Raw genomic sequence first — 9,132 nt, 5'->3', positions numbered from 1 at the left:
AAAAAAAAAAAAAGACTGCATTTAACATGTCTTTTTTTCTTAGCTCCTTTTATTTTTATTTTTTTTAAAGATTTTACTTATTTATTTGACAGAGAGAGAGATAGCGAGAGCAGGAACACAAGCAGGGGGAGTGGGAGAGGGAGAAGCAGGCTCCTGGCTGAGCAGGGAGCCCGATGTGGGGCTCGATCCCAGGACCCTGGGATCATGACCTGAGCCGAAGGCAGACGCGAAACAACTAAGCCACCCAGGCGCCCCTCTTAGCTCCTTTTAAGATCTTTCTTACATCACTAACTTCAAACAGGTTGATGTGCCCTCTTTTTTTTTGTTTCTGTTTTTTTAATTCTTTGGGACAGGGCTAAGCAAGGAGTTCGTAGACAAGAACCAAAAGCATGATCCGTAAAAGAAGAAATTAATAATTTACCAAAATTAAAAACTTCTGTGTTGTGAAAGACCTTGTAAAGAGAATGCAGGATTTGCAAGCCACAGATCTGACATAGGCTTTATATCTACAATATATAAAGCACTCTCAAAACTCAATGGTAAACAATCTAGTTATAAAACAGGCAAAGACATGAACAAAATATTTCACCAAAATGCAGAATTAAGGGGCTTCTGGGTGGCTCAGTGGGTTAGGAGTCTGACTCTTGATTTCCACTCTAGTTGTGATCTCAGGTAGTGGGATGGAGCCCCCGTGTTGGGCTCTGCACTCAGTGGGGATTCTCTTACTTGGAATTCTCTTACTCCTTCTCCCTCTGCCCCTCCCTCACTTGTATGCTTGTATGCTCTCTCTCTCTCAAAAAAAAAAAAAAAAAAAGAATTAGGATTTAACATAGGGATTTGGGAGGACACAAGCATTTAGTCTATAGCACTATATTCTAACCATCAGAAAGGAGAAAAGATAAAAAGGAAACCTCTTCCTCTGATATAATTCCACAGAAATTGCATGGTTTCCTCTTCATCCATTGGCCAGACCTTAGACACATGGACCCATCTAACTGCAAGAGAGGCAAGGATTAATCTTTATTCAAAGGAAGATGGGGAAAAGGATTATTGGAAGACAAAAAACTGTCCTTGTCATGAGTTCCTAACATTTCAAGGCTCTTCCAAATGTGACCTCCTCTTCCACCTGTATTATATTCACCTAACTAGTCTACTGCCTGCACTTTCAAAATCTCCTAGGTCACTGTCCTTAGTCATGAATTCAAAGCACAGGTTTAATTACATTACTCTCTTGTCCCATAATCTTCACTGGGTCCCTACTATTTGTAGATTAAGTCTAAACCCTTTTACTTAATATGATATTAGTATCCTCCATAATACCATTTCAATTTGATCTCCCTCTTCTTTCCTACCCTTCTTTATCCTCTCAGCTGGCCATTCCCTGAATATACCATGAGCTTTCACTTCTCCATAACTTTGATCATGACAGATCCTCCACCAGAATGAGCTCCCTAAAAGCCCATCACCAACCTTTGAAACACTGCACAGAGTTCCAACTCTGTCTCAAATGATATTACTTTTATAAGCTCATTTTTCATCACTTCTATTAAAAATAACTTACCCATTCTCAGAATGGCCACTGTATTTATGCTGCCTTCCATTTTAATAAGTTATAAATTTACATATTCATAACCATGATTATATTGTGAATTACATAGTATTCACTACATATTACTCATCTTTGCAGTCCTGGGAGCACCTAGTCTCTGAATTTTTACCTAACAGCTGCACAATACATACTTATTAAATGGAATTAGTATGTAACCACTAAATTTATAGAAGGAAAGAGAAAAATCTCAAGTCATCTCTCTTTGGATAAAATGCTCATTTAAACTACATTAAATGCTTTATCAACAATCTAGTATTATTTACTACATAATTCTCTCTAAGTCTATATGTACTTATGTGGAATTGTTTTGAGTGATTTGTGTTAATATACAAAGCTTAATATGGATTTGCATGAGAAAGAACAACTTGTAAGAGCTATTTTCAGCTCTAACAAGGAAGTGACAATTTTCAATTTTTAGCAGAAGTGTAACTTATCTCAGTCAAACACTTGCTAGGTTGTTCAGTTTGTCATTTGTGTTACTTTACTTTCTATTTTAACTCTCAGGCCTAGTCAGAAATAATAAATAAAGAAAATTAGAGTTTGATTGCTGCTAATTGTCTTGTGACAGCAGGTGGAAGTGAAAATAATTTCAACATTGAATTATCTGTTAAATATGACCACAAGACCTATTTGATATTAATCTTTTGTCCATGTTGATCAATTTCTCTCAATTTCTCAATTAGCTCTCTGTGTATTAGATTCAGACAGGAAGATATAGCTATAGAATTTGAAATAAACAATAAACTCCCAATTAAAATTAATAAATTATATGAAAATGAACCCCATATTGGCCTTAGAAGGACACCTCTTCCTGAAAAATAGGATTTCATATTAACCTTTTTGTAATTTTATATTATTTGTCCCTCTGTCTATCCCTCTTCTGTACCCTCTCTGACCTCTTTTTGTGTCCATAGTTCTTGTTTCTGATCTGATTAAAACTATTTCATGCACTTCGTATTAATCCTACTTGTATGGGAGGAGTTGGGACACCAATCAGAGCTCAGGATGACATATCACTCCAGCTGAATCCTGACCTAGAAGAAGGCTTAGGAAAGTGTATGGACAGAATGAAAATAAACTATAAGGTTAATATTTTTATTTCTAACTCTTTATCAAATTTTGAGTTGTTTTTTTAATACATGGGAAGTCAGGTAACTTTCTAGGGCAAGGAAAACAAAAGAAAAGACAAATCATTCAGGCAGTGACTCATGGAATCATTAAGGTACAAAACAAAGCATAACTACAAGAACAACAAAACAGTATCTTTTCTCAAAAGCTCATTTTGAATACTAGATTTTCTAGGTTATTGATTCCTCCACCCACTTTGAAAAAATAGTTGCCATTTTGGAATTTAATAAAAAAATAACAGTTTTCACAGATACTGTCATTAAATGCAAGGGTGTGTCTGGAAGCAAGGGTTCCTCAAACTGACAGTAATTAAAATGTGTATTCAGGGTTGCCTCCTTGGTGACAGAAAGGCAGCAGGGTTAAGGCACTGAATTGGGGAAGGATGAGTGGAAAATGGATTGAGAACCTGCTAGGTGTTTGTACTTGGCTGAGTGTTCTAGTAATGCCAGAGCTATAACCAAGCTTCCCTAGGCTCTATCAGCCTGATAGAGTAGGTGATTCTAGAGAATGCTTGAGAGTTCCCAGAGGGCTCACACATATACTCATGAATGTCTGCACCTGTTACTTGCTGCCACCATCCTGCGGAATCACGGTGCTATCTACTGACAGGTCTTCCCAGCATAGCTGTCTCTACCACAGTGGAGACAGTGAAGCCCTCGAGATGACAAAGCTGTTGATGTTCTGCTGTGAAGTGGGAAGGAATTGTCTCGCTCCCCACTCTCATTCATGGGCAAGATCTCCTTAGATGAGTTTCTGAGCTATGTTCCTCATTTCCAACATGTTAGAGTTTTTAGTAAAAACTCTTTTTGTAGAGAGAGGACTCAAATAATCAAAATCAGAAATGAAAGAGGAGACGTAACAACCAATACCAGAGAAATACAAAGGATTATAAGAGAATATTATGAAAAATTATATACCAACAAATTGGACAACCTGGAAGAAATGGATAAATTCCTAGAAACATATAACCTCCCAAAATGGAATCCAGAAGAAATAAAAAATTTGAGCAGGCCAATTACCAACAATGAAATTGAATCAGTAATAAAAAACCTCCCAAAGAACAAAAGTCCAAGACCAGATGGCCTCACAGATGAATTCCACCATACACTTAAAGAAGAACTAGTACCTATTCTTTTCAAACTATGCAAAAATAGAAGAGGAAGGAAAACTTCAAATTCATTGTATGAGGCCAGCATTACCCTGATATCAAAACCAGATAAAAACATTACAAAAAAAGAGAGAGAGAGAGAACTACAGGCCAATATCTCTGATGAACATAGATGTTAATATCCTCAACAAAATATTAGCAAAAACAACAATACATTAAAAAAAGTCATTCACCACAATCAAGTGGGATTATTCCTGGGAGGCAAGGTTGGTTTAATATTCACAAATCAATCAACATAATACACTGACAAGAGAAAAGATAAAACTATATGATCATTTCAATAAATGCAGAAAAAGATTTGACAAAGTACAACATCCATTCATGATAAAAACCCTCAACAATGTAGGCTTAGAGGGAACATACATCAACATAATTAAGACCTTTTATTAACAACCCACAGTAGACATCATATTCAATAAGGAAAAATTGTGAGCTTTCCCCCTAAGATCAGGAACAGGCAAAATGTCCACTCTCACTTTTATTCAACATAGTATTGGAAGTCCTAGCCACAGCAATCAGGAAAAAAAAAAAAAAGCATCCAAATTGGAAAGCAAGAAGTAAAACTCTCACTTTTTGCAGATGACATGATACTATATATAGAAAATTCTAAAGACTTCACCAAGAAACTACTAGAACTGATAAATGAATTTAGTAAAGTCATAGGATACAAAATCAACATACAGCAGTTTTCTGGATTTCTATACACTAATAATGATGTAGCAGAAAGAGAAATTAAGAAAACAATCACATTTACAATTGCAACAAAAATAATAAAATACCTAGGAATAACTTTAACCAAGGAAGTAAAAGACCTATACTCTGAAAACTATAAAACATTGATGAAAGAAATTGATGATAATACAAACAAATGGAAAGATATTCTGTGCTCATGGATTGGGAGAATGAATATTGTTAAAAAGTCCATTGTACCCAAAGCAATCTACACATTTAATGTAATCTCTATCAAAATACCATCAGCATTTTTCATGGAAGTAGATGAAATAATCCTAAAATTTCTATGGAACCACAAAAGACCTCAATAAGCCAAAGCAATCTTGAAAAAGAAAAGCAAAGCTGGAGGTATCACAATCCCAGATTTCAAGATATACTACAAAACTGTAGTAATCAAAACAATATGGTACTGGCACAAAAATAGACACATAGATCAATAGAACAGAATAGAAAACCCAGAAATAAACCCACAGTTATATGGGTCAATTAATCTTTGAGAAAGCAGGAAAGAATATCCAATGGGAAAAAGACAGTCTCTTCAACAAATGGTGTTGGGAAAACTGGATAGTCACATGCAAAAGAATGAAACTGGACCACTTGCTTACACCATGCACAAAAATAAACTCAAAATGGATTAAAGACCTAAATGTGAGACCTGAAACCGTAAAAATCCTAGGAAAGAGCACAGGCAGTAATTTTTCTGGCATCAGCTGTAGCCACAGTTTTCTAGATATGTCTCCTGAGGCAAGGGAAACAAAAGCAAAAATAAACAACTGGGACTACATCAAATTAAAAGCTTCTGCAAAGTGAAGAAAATAATCAACAAAACAAAAAATAACCTATTGAATGGGAGAAGATATTTATAAATGATATATCCAATAAGGGTTAATATCTAGAATATTCTGGTTAATATCCATAATATATAAAGAACTTATACAACCCAATACCCAAAAAACAAATAATCCAATTAAAATGTGCAGAAGACATGAACAGACATTTCTCCGAAGAAGATATATAAATGGCCAACAGAAACATGAAAAGATGCCCAATATCACTAATCATCAGGGAAATTTGAATTAAAACCACAATGTATGGATAACACTTCACACCCGTCAGAATGGCTAAACTCAAAAAAAATAAGAAACAAGCATTGGCAAGGCTGTGGAGAAAGACTCTTGTACACTGTTGGGGGAAATGTAAATTGGTGCAGCCACTTTGGAAAATAGTATGGAATTTCCTCAAAAAGTTAAAAATAGAAGTATCAAGTGATCCAGTAATTCCACTACTAGGGAATTACCCAAAGAATATGAAAACACTAATTTGAAAAGATATATGCACCCTTATGTTTATTGCAGCATTATTTACAATAACCAAACTATGAAAGCAACCCAAGTGTCTGTCAATAGATGACTAAAGAAGAGTGGTATATATACACAATGGAATATTACTCAGCCATAAAAAGAATGAAATCTTGCCATTTGCAACAACATGGATAGATCTAAAGGGTGTAATGCTAAGTGGAATAAGTCAGTCAGTGAAAGACAAATACCATATGATTTCACTCACATGTGGAATTTAAGAAATAAAAGAAAGGGAAAAAAAAACAAACAAAAAAACCACACTCTTAAATAAAAATTAGTGGTTACCAGAGGGGAGGTGGGTGGGGGGATGAGTGAAATAGGTGAAGGGGATTAAGAGTACACTTTTTGTGATGAGCACTTAGTAATGAATTGTTGAGTCACTATATTGTATACCTGAAATTAATATAATACTGTATGTTAACCTTACTAGAATTTTAAAAATTAATAATAATAATAATAATAATAAATTAAAAAAGAAAACTGCCGTGGCACCTGGGTGGCTCAGTAGGTTAAGTGTCTGACTCTTGGTTTCAGCTCAGCTCTGATCTCAGGGTGGTGAGGTCAGGTTCCTACTTAGTGCAAAGTCTGCTTGTCCCTCTCCCTCCCCCTCTGCCCCTACCCTTGCTCATGCATGCACACATGCAAGCCTGCTCTCTCTCTGTGTGTCTCTCTCTCAAATAAATAAATTAATTAAATTTTTATTTTTTAAAAGGAAACTACTATGAACAACAACAACAAATATACTTTTTGTTTTTCCTCAAGTTCTGCTACTTGGAATTTCAACCTAAGGTAACTCGTACTGAAAGTAATCCTAAGAAGTGGATGCTTGAATGTGGTTTTGGAGTTGATTCACTCACTGGTCAGCTGGTGGTCACTAGTAGTAGGTAGAGTACTGGTAGCTCCTGGCATGCTATAGAGATGAGATTGCTAAGACTTTCACTTGTAATGAATTTGATAGGCTATAAAGGGAAAGAGCTGCACCAGCTAGTGCACTCTCTCTGTGGTTTGAGAATTGTGGGGTAAGAATAACTATAAATTATAGAGTTGGGAACCTTTACAGAACCTTCATATTAGTTCCTTGATTTGTAGAATAAGAGTTGTTGTAGTAAGAAAGGCAAGTAGAAGTCCCTGAAAATACACCCTCAACTCTCAGCCAAGACCGTAAATCAAAAACAACTTAAATCTCAGGAGAGCAATGGCAGAGTTTAGGATGTAGGGGTGATGGGTCTCACAATATCCCCCATTTAATCCACTATTCTGGCTTAATGGGTGAATCAGAGAGCATGACATTGAGTTACTACAAACTTACCCAAGTAGTCGCTTCATCTGCATCTGCTATATTAGATGTAGTATATTTACTCTAACAGATCACCACAGCCTCTGCTGTATGGTTTGCAGGTATGTCTACATCTATTTATCGTATATCTATCAGAATGAGAATTAGACAGTTTGCCATCATACAGGATGGATAATAGTATACATTCATGGTCTTGCCCCAATGCTATATTAATTCTCTATTAATTCTTTGCCATGAGGGTCCAAAGCGATCCAGGCCATCTGGAATTTCCACAGAACTTCCTTTTGGTTCTCTAAATGGATGACATATTACAGGTCCCCCCTTGCCTTTTCATCTTGAATGGGATTGACACTTACTCCAGATATGGATTTGCCTTTCCTGCCTGTTGTGCCTCAGCTATCACCATTATGTGAAGGTTCATAAAGCATATGATATCCTGGCATAGGGTCACACCTAACATCATCTTTGGAAAGGGACCTTCTTTGTAGTAAAGGAAGTATGGCAATAGGCATACGATTTTACATCACATATGTGCCCCATCCAGAAACTGTCAGCCTGAAAGAACAGTGCAATAGCCTCTTGAAGGTACAGCCAAAGCACAAGCTTGGTGATACCTTGCAAAGGACAGGGCACTATCCTTCAGGATGCAGAGTATAGCTTAAACCATCATCCACTATATGGCTGCGTTCGCATTCAGTAGATTACATGGGTCCAACGGGATCCAACAAATAAAAGTCAGAATGGTCCCACCATTACTTCCTGTGACTCTTTGAAGAAATTACATTTCTTATTCTCACAGTTTTAGGCTTTGTGGTTCTAAAGGTCCTGGTTCCCAGAAGGGGATGTTTCTACCAAAGAACATAGTAAGAAAACAACTAAACTTAAAGCTATGGCTGTTATAAATGAGCCATCAAAGAAAGGAGTTACCATATTGTTAGGGTTGCTTGATCCTTATCAACACAAGAAGATGATATATTTGACACATCATCTACTAGAGTGTCCCTTGGTTACCTTATACCCAGAAGTACAGCACCCACAGCCCAATAATAGTAGGGTAACCTAGAGGTAAACTGAATGAGATGAGAGTCTGCCTCAGCCTAACTGGAAAGCCACCTGGACCAACCTAGGTGATAACTGGAGCGGAGGGGAATCTGGAGTGTGTGGTGATGAAGGGAGATGATAAACATCAGTTACAAACTTGAGACCAACTGCAACAGTGAGAAGCTACATTTGGTCCACTAATCTTTCTCCTGTTAGTTTTTCCCAGAAACTGTGATCAACCAAAAACCTGGTAAGAAGGAATTAGAGCTAAGTGGGTACAAGGAGTGGATTGTAGTGGATGCTGTTTTTTGTCTGATATCCTTAACCAGGTCAATGCACTAATTCCTAGGCTGCTGGGAATTTTGAGTTCTAAAGGCCCACAACTGCCTCCTTTTCTAGAGAATTGACCTTGGCCAAGCACAAGTCCCCTTGCCTGGGAACTTATCTCCCCTAGGGTGGATAGCCCATTCCAATAACTGAGTGACTTCGAGATACTGACTGTGGACACTCATGCTTTAAGGTGAGATGAGCTCTGTGGGCAATCTGAGCTCCATCACTTCCTATGGGATCAGGAGAAGCTGAACTTATTCTTCCTGCCTTAACTTGCCTTTTCCTTCCCTTCTTCTGAGACTACTCCCTCAACAAATCACTTACCCAAGAATCCCCATATCAGGCTGTGCTTCTAGGGGACCTGTCTTGAGAACTGCACATTTCCTAGGATCAGAACAGCTATTAAGTTGCAGAGTCACTATTATTTTAAATATATAAATATAAATATTTATTTAATATAATTTAA

This window comes from Leptonychotes weddellii, chromosome 8, assembly GCF_054177405.1.
Source record: "Leptonychotes weddellii isolate Sample4059 chromosome 8, ASM5417740v2, whole genome shotgun sequence".
NCBI classification, from domain to species: domain Eukaryota; kingdom Metazoa; phylum Chordata; class Mammalia; order Carnivora; family Phocidae; genus Leptonychotes; species Leptonychotes weddellii.
Note: the sequence above shows the minus strand (reverse complement) of the source record.